We start from the raw sequence: 14,851 nt of genomic DNA on the forward strand, positions 1-14,851 counted from the left end.
TTTTGAGTAATGAGAGAAAAATTATAGTTAATATGATCCAGGGAGGCAAATGAGTAGTTGAGAAAAATGATTTCCAAAATGATGGAAAATAGAAGCTGAGATGTTCTCAAGAACACCTGGATGATGACCTTACTCCTCTTCCCTATGTGATAACATGGACCTAATGACATGGAGCTTATACAGGGGAACTGGATGTTTCTATTTATTTCCATATATTGAAATGCCTAGTTCTGTGTGCTCATTTTACGGGAGGGTTAATAAAAGCAGAAAGTCAAAAAAGCCTGCAGCTTGGTAATCACTAAACTTTCCAAATCCAGTTAACCCCACTTCCCTTCCCATCCCACTGGCCCCCATGCCCATACATATTTTCCAATTCAAATGAGTCAGAATATGCACATGAAATTTAAGTGTTAAAAAAAAAAAAAAAAAAAACTATGGCAAGTGTTAACATTTTCTGTAAAAGGCCAGATAATTTTTTAGGTTGTGTGAACCAAGAGGCAAAATCAAGAATATTATGTAGGCAGTAATACAGTAAGAGGAAAAAAATTTCCACACATTTTTTTTTTTTACAAAATTCGAAATAGAAAAATCATTGAGTATACTTTTTATAATAGAGGTCTACAAAAGAAAAGAATAGAATTCTTTTCTTATGAGGGAGAGAGCACATTTCACTTAAAGGGTGTTCAAAGTTAACATCCCTGTAATAAAAATCAGTTACAAATGTTTATCTGTTAATGCTGATCTGTAATGATATTTTACCAATTTCGCCTTTAAAAATGTCTTTTCACACAGATAGGTACTATCAAGTACCAATACTAATGCATGACCATATAATTTTAATTAAGGATATTTGCCATTTATAAGACATTTATAAATTCTATTAGATTTTTCTCTTGGTATTTGTCTTTCAGCATGTCATTACAATGTAGATTAATCACTTCAATCGAAGGTTAAGTGGAAGCTCCTCAGCTGTATAGTTAAATGGATTTTGCAATATGAAAATTCCATTTTTACTTGAAGTAAAAAAAAAAATGCTGCTAGATCTTTAGTTCGAACTTAAAAAGCACATCTATCGTAAATGTGTATGGAATTGGATATCTTACTTCTTGTTTTAACTCCTAATAGTACAAGAAGTATATAAAGAAGTTTGACATTACTTGTAATCCAATGTTCAGTATTTCCAAAATATCTATATTGCAGTATAAATTTCAAGTGTAAGTGGTTTTATAATTTTTTTAAGATTTTATTTATTTATTTGACAGAGATCACAAGTAGGCAGAGAGGCAGGCAGAGAGAGAGGAGGAAGCAGGCTCTCTGCTCAGCAGGGATATGGGGCTTGCGAGGCTCGATCCCAGGACCCTGGAATCACGACCTGAGCCTAAGGCAGAGGCCTTAACCCACTGAGCCGCCCAGGCACCCCTTGTTTTATAATTTAAGTTTTAATTCTTTATACAAATTACCAAGTCTTCACTAAAAGCAAATTCCCAAAATGTTCAAGTGAAGATGGTTGTAACAAGTGAAGATTGTTTTGTAACAAGTGAAGATGGTTCTTCTTATTCAAAAACTTTCAATCTCAGCCCTAAATTCAAACAACTGCAATGAAACTTTATTCCTGTTAAGTCACCAGACTTAACCTGCTGAGTGATGGGGCAAGCCATGATATTTAGCTTCTATTTTTGAAAAAAATTCATAAAACTAATGATGGGTAAGTCCAAGAGAATGAAGTTGACCACTGACACTTTCAGTTCAGTAACACATGATAAATTCAAACATTTTCTGCAAATCATCTGCCAACGAATAACATGATGAATAACCATGGGCTTTAAACACTTCATATTTTAGTGATAGCAAGATAGCTAATCCTATTCCTGCTCTACACACATTTTTATCAACCTTCAGTTATAACTCATCTTAGGAGATTCCACTTCAGGTAACACTGGATTAGTGCTTTCTTAAAGTCTTTGAAAAAAGTATTACCTATAAATGTTCCATACTAACTAATCCTTCAGCCTCTTTTTTTTTTTTTTTTTTTTTTATTTATTTGACAGAGAGAAATCACAAGTAGATGGAGAGGCAGGCAGAGAGAGAGAGAGGGAAGCAGGCTCCCGATGCGGGACTCGATCCCAGGACCCTGAGACCATGACCTGAGCTGAAGGCAGCGGCTTAACCCACTGAGCCACCCAGGCACCCCTCCTTCAGCCTCTTTAAACTTAGTGCTGGTTCATCAAATAACTTAGCAATATGGTAACATCTGTCAACTCACAAGTAACATTCAAAATTACTCTTGTTTTATGACTGACTATTGATACTGTTCCAAATGTCCTCAACTCTTTAACCAACAGTTCCTGCTGAAAAGCTAACAGTCTTATACAAATTTTCTCTGAATACATTTTTTGATTGTTTCAATCAAACAGTTTATCCTAATATCAGTATGTGACTTTTCTTGCTTAGTTAACAAATGGGCCATGTGAAAGTTTATCTTTTTTGCCGCTTCCTGTTTGGTTATTATTGTTGTGAAGAACTTCTGCTAAGATGAAATATAAATTTTTTTATAAATTTTTAAAAATTATTTAAAATTTTTAAATGCTCCTGACTATTGTTGTGTTTTGTTTGTTTGTTTGTTTGTTTGTTTGTTTTTTGCATTGCAGATATTGTGATGTGTGCTTATTCTGGTAGTATCATCACACTTTTTTTTTTTTTAAGATTTTATTTATTTATCAGAGAGAGAGAGGGGGAGAGAGCAAGCACAGGCAGACAGAATGGCAGGCAGAGGCAGAGGGAGAAGCAGGCTCCCTGCTGAGCAAGGAGCCCGACGTGGGACTCGATCCCAGGACGCTGGGATCATGACCTGAGCCGAAGGCAGCTGCTTAACCAACTGAGCCACCCAGGCATCCCTCATCACACATTTTACTGGTCTTTTTTGCACATCTCTATTGGTCACTGCATAATAAATACAATTGGGGGAATCTTTTCAGTGATAAAGTAATTCACACTCCACTGTGCTATGAAAGTATGATATTCTGTATTAGTTTCCTGTGGCTGCTGTAACAAAATTACCACAAATTAAGTGGTTTAAAACAACACAAATTTACTCTCTTACAGTTCTGGGAGCCAGAAGTCTGTAATAAGTCTTACAGAGTACTAAAATCAAGTTATCAGCACAGTCAGTACCTCTGGAAACTGGGGAAGAATCCACTCCTTGTTTCTTCAGCTTCCAGACCCAGCTGGAATTTCTCGGCTTGTGCTTTGCAACACTCCAATTTTTCCTTATGTTATCACTTCATCTTCTGTATCTGACTTTCCTACATCATTCCAATAAGGACCCTCGTGATTTCACTGGACACACCTAGATAATCGAGGATAATCTCTCCATCTCAAACTTTTTAAATTTTTCACATCTATAAAATCTCTTTTGCCATGTGATATAACAATTTCTGGAAATTAGGACATGGACACTTTTGAGATATTCTGCCTGCTGCACATAATCCACATTTGCTTTCTCATTTTGATATAATGAGTATGCACTGATAATAACAAGTAAATAAGACAGTATATAATAATATGCATTTTGAAATGTTGTCAAGTTATAACAGCATCGTTGCAATTTGTGGTACAATGAACATGATGAGAATATGGTCTTTCCTGCAAATACTCACCTCTGCTCTTGTAGCACGAAAGCAGTCAGAAACAATATGTAAATGAGTAAGTGTGGCTATATCCCACACTACAATTTAAGTTTCATATAATTTTCACATCATGAAGTATTAATCTTCTTTTGATGTTTTGAACCATTAATAAAGTGTAAAAAACATTCTTATCTATCAGACCATGCAAAATTAAATGGAAGGCTGGATTTGGCCCCTTAAGTCAAATTTGCTGACTCTTGGCATAAACTAACAGAAAACACAACAACCAGACAAGACCTATAGATATACTTTGGACCAAGTGGTTAAAACAAATAATAATCTTACATTTAAAATTCAGGATAATTCACATAACAACCTTACTTTTTCTCCTCTTATAAAATCTGAACATCTGGCAACACTGGGCCCACATGTCAAAACTGCTACAATGAAAAAATTTGCAACCTTACATAGAATGTGGACTCCTCATCTAGTCTACCTTAATCTTATATTCCTTTGTGTATGTGACCAGGTTTCTTATTCCACTAAATAGCTTATTGAATTCTTTTTTTTTTTATTTTTAAGGATATATTTATTTGGAGAGAGAAAGAGTATGAGAGCAGGGCTGGGGCAGATGGAGAGGGAGAATGAGAGGGAGATGGAGAGGGAGAGAATTTCAAAAAGACTTCCTGTTGAGTGTGGAGCCTGACAAAGGGCTCAATCCCATGATCCTGAAATCTTGACCTGAGCGGAAATCAAGAGTCAGACACAACCGACTGAACCACCTAGGTGCCCTTCTTACTGAATTCTTTAACAGTTCCTTCCGGTTTGTAATTTTTCAACTTTCAGCCATCTCAACTCCTTTTCTTTGTACTAGCTCAATTTCCACCTAAAATATGGCACCCAATAGAATATTCAATATGTAGCAGAGACCACAGTAGTAGTGGTTCTTAACACAGATTATGCATTAAAATAACCGGGGATACTATAGGAGACAATTCCAATGCTTGAATCCTACCCAAAACCAATTAAGTCAGAACTTCTGGTAGTAGGGCCCCACTGTAAATATTTAAAATACTCTAGGGTGATGTTAATGTAAAAGCAAGACCCATATCTACTGAATTAGAGCAATAACATTGTATCATTTTATCTTACTATGAGGTTTATGTATTTAAACCACTTTTAAAATTTTGAACTTAAAAATAAATATCCAGTAAACTTCTATTTATCTAGAATAGTTAGAAATTATGGATTATTTCTGTTTCATTTTTATTTTCCATTTTCAATCAATCATTCTTTCATTCAACAAGAATTTATTAAGTACCTATTTTCCACACAGTTGGCTTGATTAGACGGCTATAGTGAGAATAGCTTGGTAATTCTCATTTCAACTTGATGACCTGAACTGAATTCATACTACATCAATAATTACCAACTTGCCTATGTGGCATACTTTATACCAGGCACCTGTCATGGATTTCTCAGTGTCTTCTTAAAGCAACATACTACTATATACAATACACTCTTACTATCGCCAGAATACAAATGTTGATCCTGAGACTTGACGGGGTTGGAAACTTCTCCATGGCTCCACAACTAACAGGATGTACACAAGAATCTGAACCAAGACTCCAGAGCTAAACTATCTGCTAATCCACTAAACTGCCTTATACCATGTGACAAACTATAACACACACTAAATATAACGTAATAGTTTTAAGGATAACTTGAAGGATATAAAGTACTTCAGGGTCCACTGCACTGCTTCAGGCTCAATTTTAAACAAGTAATCATTATTTGTAGGAAACCATACATTCTAGTTTGTCTATGATACAATACACCTGGCTTACACCCATTTTGGAGCAAGGCAAATATATTAACAGACTGACCTTCACCTTAAATCTGTCCTAGTTTTTTGTTTTGTTTTGTTTTGTTTTTAAGATCTGTTTATTTATTTGAGAGAGAGAGAGAGAGGCAGTGAGAGAGAGAGCAGGAGCAGGGGGGAGAGGGAGAAGCAGGCTCCCCACTGAGCAGGGAACCCCAACATGGGGCTTGATCCCAGAACCCTGGGATCATGAATTGAGCTAAAGACAGACACTTAACCAACAGAGCCACCCAAGCACCCCAATAGTGTCCTAATTTAGACAAATTATATAGTCACCTAGTTTCACAAGACTATAGCCAAGAACAGTGCCAGTAAACTCTAGGCACTCAAATGCATTATTTAACAATTTTAAAAATGATGGTGGAGACAAAGAATTTATTCCCTGCCCACAGTTTGACAAGTTTGTTTAAGGAAAGTCATGTGCCACTCTCAAAAATATAGTACAAGAGAGGCTCCTAGGTAACTCAGTCAGTTAAGCATCTGACTCTTGATTTTGGCTCAGGTGATGATATCAAGGTTGTGAGATGGAGCCTCGTGTTGGGCTTCATGCTGGGTGTGGGACCTGCTTAAGATTCTTTCTCTACCTCTCCCTTTGGTCTTCCCCCTCCCCAAAAAAACTTCAGTAGAAGAACATTCTAAGTATTTTCACATTCAGAAAAGTAAAGTATTAACAATCAGAAGAGTTGCTTTAGTTATTATGACTGCTGGTTTCTGTCCATGAAATAAAAGTTACTAACTAGCACTAAATTTTAAACAGGGCTAATTTTAGAAGCTTTTTTGCCCCCTGAGTATACTTACATTGTTTCCCATGTGAGAGAAGGGATTTGAGTACAGGTTTCCTTCCTACATAGTAGCCAAAGAGACAAGTAGGGATGGGAATTTTTCTACTTACAAGGAGCCTTCTGTCCTGGGCTATGTCTAATAACTCCATTTAATGTGACATGTGGTCAGGCCTAGGATGCAAACTCACAACCAAAAGCTAAAGAAATTTGCTATTTATTCTTTTAATCACTCTCATAATTTATTTTACATGCTAGAGGACCATTTGTGAAGGCTTACAAAAAATCACTATCAATTTATTTGCAAATTCTTATGTAGGTTAGACAGGAGATGAATCTGCCTGTGAGTTTGCATCACTCACATTGCAGGTGTTTGTTATGTAATGAGATGGCGCACTTTTTCAGAATCCTACGACTATCACTGACACAAATCTTTTCTCACATCATACTTCTTTCTCCAAAATTGTCCATACTCTTATTTGAATTGTATTTTATACCCTATGACTATAATTATATTACATATTTAAAAGGAAAAAAAAAGTGTTCTCACTTCAAAAAAAAAAATACAGAAAGTTACGTTTCTCTAGTCACTTCTGATTAGCTCTAATCTGGCTCTCCAGAGGGAAAGGACATGACATTGAACATTGAGTTTCTCTATTCAGAGAGCTGATCCTTAATAGCACTGAGGGGGAAAAAAAAAGATTCTTTTGATCTTGTATTTTAATCTTAAATTTTAATTTGCACTATACAATTTTAATAACTGTCCTCTAGGTTTCAAAGTGAATAGAATTAAGTATTTTATGCACGTTGCATATTACACATGTAACTTCAGATTCCTTTGTATCTGCAAGAGCTTTGAAGACTGCTTATTAAATTAGTAATGACCACCAGTCAAGAGCTGTCAACCCCTTTTGTACACTCATGAGCCTTGGCCACAAATCAAAAATAGATTTTGAACTCATTTTTGTTCCCAAGTATAATATAATGATATGGCCCATGATTAATAAACTGCACATTTCACATGGGTTCGTAAATAACCATATCTCTTGCTTTTTCCAGGCTCTGCTTAATACACACAAATGAATAAAGATGTCAACTGATTGCTTATATTGTCCAAAAAACTGATCATCAAGTTCTAACACTAACAAAAATAGTACCACTTCTGAGAAGTAGGTTCCTATCCTTATTATCCTAAACTAAAGCAAAGTTTATGTTTCAACTATGCAAAGACATCAGTAGTTCAAGCCTATTTAAAAGTGGCCCTTTCATTGTTCTGTTTTGGTTTTTGTTTTGTTTTTGAAGATTAGATAGTGCTTAAAATTAAAGAATACATGTTTAAGAAATTACATCCTATACTCTTTTAATGCATGTGAGAGAATATGAGTCTAAGTTTATATATTTACAATTCAATTGGAAGCCAGCATTGAAAGGGCACAAACCATGTAATACAATTGGCAAACATTTTGTATTTTTCCAAGAAAGCATGATTTGTTCATTAGTTCACAAAAGGAAAATGCACTGAAAACTCACTATATGTAATACACTGTACTAGAAGCTGAGGAGATACAAAACTTTATAAAACAATAAGTTTTTTTTTTCAGTAATCCACCATTTACTAGCAAAAATAAACATGGAATCAAATGTTCACATTTAAGTGCCATAAGTGAAAGAAAGGCGGAAGAGAAGTATGCCAGAACAAAGGTGACTGGGCACTGTTTTGAGGGGCTTCAGTGAGGACAGAAAGCTTGACCTGGAGACTGAAATGTAAGGAGGAACTCACCAGACAGGTCATTGGAGCAAGGGCATTCCAGGCTGATCTTAAGGGAGGATAAGATACAGAGGCTTGGAATGTAAGGTCCATTAAGTCTTTCTAATTATTAGTATTACATAGGACAACGGGAGAAATAGGAGATGATGCTCGATTGGAAATCTGGATACTATTGTGTGTGTATGGGTGTGGGGGTGTGTATACATGTACATAAGTATGAATATATATTAGATCTTAGCTTCTGAGATTTAAAGCGGCTACCTAAACTATGTGTCTAATCGTGGAGAAAAAGACAGTAGGTAATTGCGATTAAGTATTTCTCCAACCCTCAATGCCTCAATGCACCCACACCCAAAAAATACAAAAGGAAATGTAATTGGCCCAGAATAAGGTATTCAATGAGTACAATCTATATATATTAATGATCTGGTAACATACAAATTATAATAGACTGAAGTTTTTATTATCATGATGATTAACACTGTCAACTCAACAAATTGTATGATATACTTCACTTATTGAGTTACAATTTACACGTTGTAAAATCAGATCTTTTTACTAGAAGGGGTCTATGAGTTTGAAAAAAAAAAAAAAAACCTACAGCTGTAAAACTATCCTGAAAATTACAATATAGTACATACAGCCCCACCTTCCAAAAAAAAAAGTCCTTGCACCCCTTTTAATCACTTCCTTCCCCACCCTTCCCCACCCTTAGCCAAGGCCAACAACTAATCTGTTTTCTGTCCCTATAGTCTTGCCTTTTCCAGAATGTAGTATAAATAAAATCACACAGGTGGCAGTATTTTGACTCAAAATACTGTTAGCCCAATGCATGTGAGACTTCTTCACATATGATGTACATTGACATGTATCAAGAGGTCGTTCTTTGTTGCTGAGTAGTTTTCCACATATGGATGCACCATATAGTCTGTTTATGCATTCATCAGTTTAAAAATGTTGGGTTATTTCCAGATTGTGTCAAGTATCAGAAAAGTCACTATACACATTACATAAAGGTTTATGGGTGTATGTAAGTTTTACCCATACTTCTTACATAAGTATTTTGTAGTAGAGTTGCTGGACCATATGTTTTTCACTATATAAGTTACTGGTAGTTTTCCAAAGTGTTCCATTTCATATTCCCACCAGCAATGTATGAGAAGTCCAATTTCTCTGATCCCCATCAACACTGGGTTTTGTCATCTTTGGTTTTTTAAGCCATTTTAATAGGTATATAGTATCACAATATCATTTTGATTTTCATTTCCCTAATGACTAATGATATTGAACATCTTTTCATGTCCTTTTTTACATCCACTTATTTTCTTTGCTGAAGTACCTTTATAAAACCTCTATCCACATTTCCAAATGCACTATTTTCTTGGCATCATAATTTGAAAGTTCTTCATATATTCTAAATGTATATCTTTTATCAGGTATGTGTTCCATAAAGATTCCTCTCAGCCCACAGATTTCATTCTCTTAATAGTATCTTTCACAGAGCAGACATGACTTTCAGGAAATTCAATTTGTCATTTTTTTCTTTTTTATGACTGTCATTAATGTCATATCTAAGAAATATGTGCCTATCAGAAGATCACAAAGATTTTATCCTATATTTTCTCCTAAATATTTTATAAGTTTAGGTTTTATATTTAAGTCTAGGAAACATTTTAAATTAATTTATATGTAAAATGCAATATATAGGCCTAGGTTCACTTTTTGCAAATGGATCTCCTATTATTCCAGCACCATATTTTTGAAAAAATTCTTTCTTCTCCACTGAATTTCTTTTGTACCTTTAACTAAAATTAACTGGACTGTTTGGAACTCTTTGCTACACTTTTTTAAATTAAACTTAAACAATGGAACTTACTATAGTTCTACTAGATAAGCTATCTAAAATACATATAAGAAATGAGAAGCCCAAACAAATACATGAGGAGATGGGAAAGAGAAGCTTGATACCAATGGCTCTAAAAACATGAGATGCCCTATACAGTAACACAGAGACACCCTTCTTTGTTGAACTGCTAGTTCCACTGGACCACTTCTCTTGATTAGAAATACCAGGTTGGACTCTTTTCCCATGAATTTACTGACATAAACTGAAGCTGACACCATAACCCAGGAAAACAACAGAGAGAAGGATTTGACCCACGGTGGGTAAATACATTAGGAATTGGTACACTATAGGGTTAAAAAAGAATAGCTTTTCATTGCTGTGCACAGATCTTGCAAGATGTGTTTTTTTCGTGCAAGATATTTTTTCTTTTTCCTGACTCACTATATGTCTATAGCACAGTCTGTCAAAGACTCTCCACTGAAAGAGCACTCCACTGAAAGGAGATTTCTCAGATGCAAAGCCTTTGTTCTTGGGCAACAATTTTTTATGCCTTAACTATCCAAATCCAAATCCTTAGCCAACTTCTTCCTGTATGCCATGTTCCTTTGTGTGGTAAAAGACATAATTCATACAAAAGTCATCTTCCTTTTATAAGCTATAATTCTCTTTTAATTAGAAGATAATGAAAACCAAATAAGGGAGCGTGCAGATGAATGACTTTATAGGTTTTTTATCTTGAAAACTGGTGATTTTTTTCTTCGATAATCAGTCTAAAGCTGGAAAATGGTTTTGAGCATTTTGATAGTAAACCACTGATGTGTGTGTGTGTACGAGTGTGTGTGTCTTCCCCTGAAAGGCACTCATACAGAGAGCATTTTAATTTTCCATGGTATTGCTATTTTGACCTCTGAGACCTTGCAAAGTAAAGTATTTATGATCCTGGGCTTTTTTATGGTATTGTTTCAATATTTTTGTAACATTTGTATTTCTTGCTGATGTTTTTGGCATTAAAAATCACTCAAGCTGTGCTGAAATATAATGGTATTCACTGAACCATACCAAGGAAGGATAATTCAGTTCAGTGAGGTTATTCTAGCTCATCATGTACACAAAGGATTGAAAGAAATTGTAGAAGATTCTCAGTTCTCTACATGGGCAGCACTGAGTGTTTTTTTTTTTCCTCTAATAACTTGACATAGAAAAACCTTCACTTGAATATAAAAATATCTAGTTTTAAGTCTTTAGAGCAAACCAAAGGAACAATACAATGGCCTAAGGTATAGGGAAGCAAAGTACTGGTGAACAGTTGCACCAGATCACTAATTTTCTTTACCTGTTACTCAGACAAAAATCAAATCTCAACAAGCAGCTTTTCATGCCCAGTTTCAACACATCCCTATCAAGCCCCCTAAATGATTAGTTTCAAGCTCAATTAGAGTAGTGGAATATGCGATTATAGGTCTAAACCAGGGATAATTTAATTTCCATATATTTAAGTTGTTCCTAACTATAGATATTCATAATACCTCAGACTGACTGCTATGCTTGTACCATTTGTAACTATTTTGCAATTTCTATCCAAAGAATAGATAAATGCTCTGTGTCTCTTGTCACTCAACTTTAGATGTCAATTACATAGCACCCAATATTATTTTACCTTTTGTATATTTCACTTTTGATTAGCTTATCATTCAAGTTTGGCTTAATTAATACAACATAAACTCCTGAGGGATAAAGTACAAAAGCTGACTGGTCAAAACACTAAGCAGGTCTAAAGAGAAAGACAGATAATCTCCAATAGACATTTCTTTTTATTCAATTACACAGGACAAATTCATTTTGAACTATAAACGATTGAATGAGACCTTAAATTGAGTGTACTCTCGGATAGAAACCATAAATTCCTACTGAAGATGGAAACAGATCTTCTAAGTCTTACTCTCTATAGATAAGTAAAAGTAAATATTGTTGCAATACTCAATTGCAGAAACCTGCTTAAACATAGGTGCTCTTGAATCTGACAAACCTAAATTCAAATGAGGTCCTGCTATTTGTCTGCTGGGTGACTATGGGCAAGTTCTTCAGCCCCTTTAAAGCTCAATTTTCTCATCTGCAAAATGGGCATAGTAATAGCTTGGTTTCTGATTCAGTTGCTACAGCACAGACTATAAAATAATACTGACTCAAACAAAACAGAAGTTTATTTCTCTCTCAAATGACAAGCAAAGCATTCCATTCTTATATAGCAGCTTTATGGTGGCAGGGTCAGGGCTCATTCTATCATGCTGCTCTGCCATCTTCAATATACCACTTCAATATTTTAGTCAAAAAAATGCTGCTTGTACTCTTGTTATCATATCCATTTACCAACCACTGGAAGTGAATAAAGAGGAGGTACACTACAAGGTATACTTCTGTAGGTACACTATAAAAATAATCTCCATTCTCCACTTTTCCCTATATCTATGTCTCTTCACAAGGTGACTCTGCAGCAACTCCCATTAAGTAGCTTATTTTTCCACCCCTTGAATGAATGGGTGCCCTGTGACTTACTTTAACCAAAAGAATGCACCAGAAATGACTTATATGAGTTCTGGCTCTAGATCTCAATAGGACTTAAACTATTCCTCTTGCTCTCTTGGTGCCCTGACAGGGCATGTGTAAACATGCCCAGATAGGCCTGGATGAAAAAAGACATGTAGCCTCAGCTGATGGTCATTGCCTCAGGTGATGGTTAGCCCCAAAGCAATCTGATAGCTAATCACAGATGTAAACTCAGGTAATTCCAGAAAACTCCATTAGCGGATCCCAGCCCAAACTGCCAACCTGCAGAATTATGAGTTAAGTTGCTGTTACTTAAACTCAATAAATTTTGGGGTGGCTTATTAGGCAACAAGTGATAAAAGAAAAAATAAAACTTTCCTTTTAATGCTACGACCCAGAATCTGCACATATCATTTCTGTTCCTATTAGTCATGTGGCCATGGTAGCTACAAGGGAAGCTGGGAAATGTAGTCTTTCAATGGATGGTCATGTGTCCAGCTACAGCTAGGTTACTATTACCAAAGGAAGAGAAGGGAAATCTAGAGAATTTATATTGGCAGACAACTAGTTAGTGAGCTGCCATCTCTACCTCTTTAGCTGGTTGAGAAGATTAAATGTGAAATTAAGTGTTAACAGCCTTGTCTCAATAATAAGAACCTATAAAGGGTCCAATAAATGTTTGCTGTCATTTATAGTCAGAATCATACATAGAGGACATTTGCTTAAAGTGTCACAAAGAATAGTCAGGAGTATCAAATTCTCTGCACCTATATCTGGTTTGTCCACTACTCTCCAGCAACCCCTTCCTTGTCCCAAACTAAAGTCAGGAACCACAACAGAAGAAGATCCACAGAGAAAACATAAAGAGTGACACTGAAACACTGCATCTACTGATATGATGTGGACAAAGCTGAGATGTCTGTTAGAAAAGATAAGATAGAACTTATGGCATAAAGCAGGGGACAGGACTAAAGGAAGTCTCTTCACTTTCATCATCTGTCACTGTACAATAAATAATGTCACCAAGCAAATGCCAGAAATCAGAGTGAGAAGGGCTTTTCTGTTTTCCTTTTTTTTCCCTGTTGCTGGGAGTTTTGTTAAATAAAATTTTTAAAAAGGTGGTGGGTGTGGTAGTAAACTATCTCGGCTTTGAAGAGAAAAATAAAACAGATGTCCATTTCTTGCAACCAATTCATGGGTCTCTTTCCAATTTTAATGGGAAAAAAAATGAAAGACAAGAACAGAATGGGAGATGGGCAGTGGGAAAATGACAGAAAAGAAATCTAAAAGAAAAGCTTTTGACAGAGTTTGATGGATGTGCAAAAAGCCCACCCCCATAAAAGATGATCACCATTCATCAACCAGCTACCTGATTACCTAATGGTAATCATAAGCAACCATTACACAAACTTTAGTTAAGAACACATGTTCCACTGTATTTTGAAATCTGATGTTTTGAGTTATCCCCCAGACTACTGGGTAGCCTCAAATTTGGTAAACAGTTATTACCATTGAAATCTGTGTGAATCATCTCTATCTCCCTCCAGAGTTTCTACCAATTCAGAATTGGCTATTACAAGTCAAATGCTGAAACAACCTGAAAAAAGTATAACTAAGGGACCCTGGATAGAGGAAAGATTAAATAATCAATAAGTAAAGTGACACATACACAAAAGAAAGAGACAGCAGTGAGATGCAGGGCAGGTGTGGGTGATCTTGTGAGTGGCAGCATTTACAGACTATGTCCAATTGAGACGAAAGGAAGGGCTCAAGGTCAACAGCAACTAGAAAAACAGGAATCTGTAACAAGGAAGGCTTTGTCAGGAGCCATATATGGATAAGGCCTAAAAGCTGAGAGTAGTGTGGGCTCAAAGGCGAGCCAGAGAATATAAAGGACATTCCAAAGGAGAGTAACTTCAGAAATGGGAGAAGGATCACAGACCAAGATAATGGCATAGAGAAAAGGAAGACAAATAGCTCCAAAGTAGCATCTTTAGAAATATCTGTTTTATTCAAAATGATTAAGAAGCAAATACCCATGTCACCTACAGTAGTTGATATTTTAAAATACAGACATTGTCGGGATAATTATGAAAGGAGTAGGAAACTGTAATATATGGCATAAAAGGAACCCAATCAAAGATCAAAGTGTGATACCCAAGAGATACCCAAGTCATCATTTCCAGAGTGTATTCAAAGGCACACAAGTCTCTCCTGAGGTCAATCAATATTATATAAAAACAATAAATAAAAAAACCAGCAAGATTACATGTGGTTCTTCAAGTTTCTTTCCTACTGAGAATACTGAAAGCTAACCATACACTGTGATACTCCAAAAGAGAGGTGTGTGATAAATACTTGCTCTTTGTTCCCCATCCTCCCCTGGCTACTTTTCATTTGGGGGCA

This window comes from Mustela erminea, chromosome 3, assembly GCF_009829155.1.
Source record: "Mustela erminea isolate mMusErm1 chromosome 3, mMusErm1.Pri, whole genome shotgun sequence".
In the NCBI taxonomy this organism is placed as follows: Eukaryota; Metazoa; Chordata; class Mammalia; order Carnivora; family Mustelidae; genus Mustela; species Mustela erminea.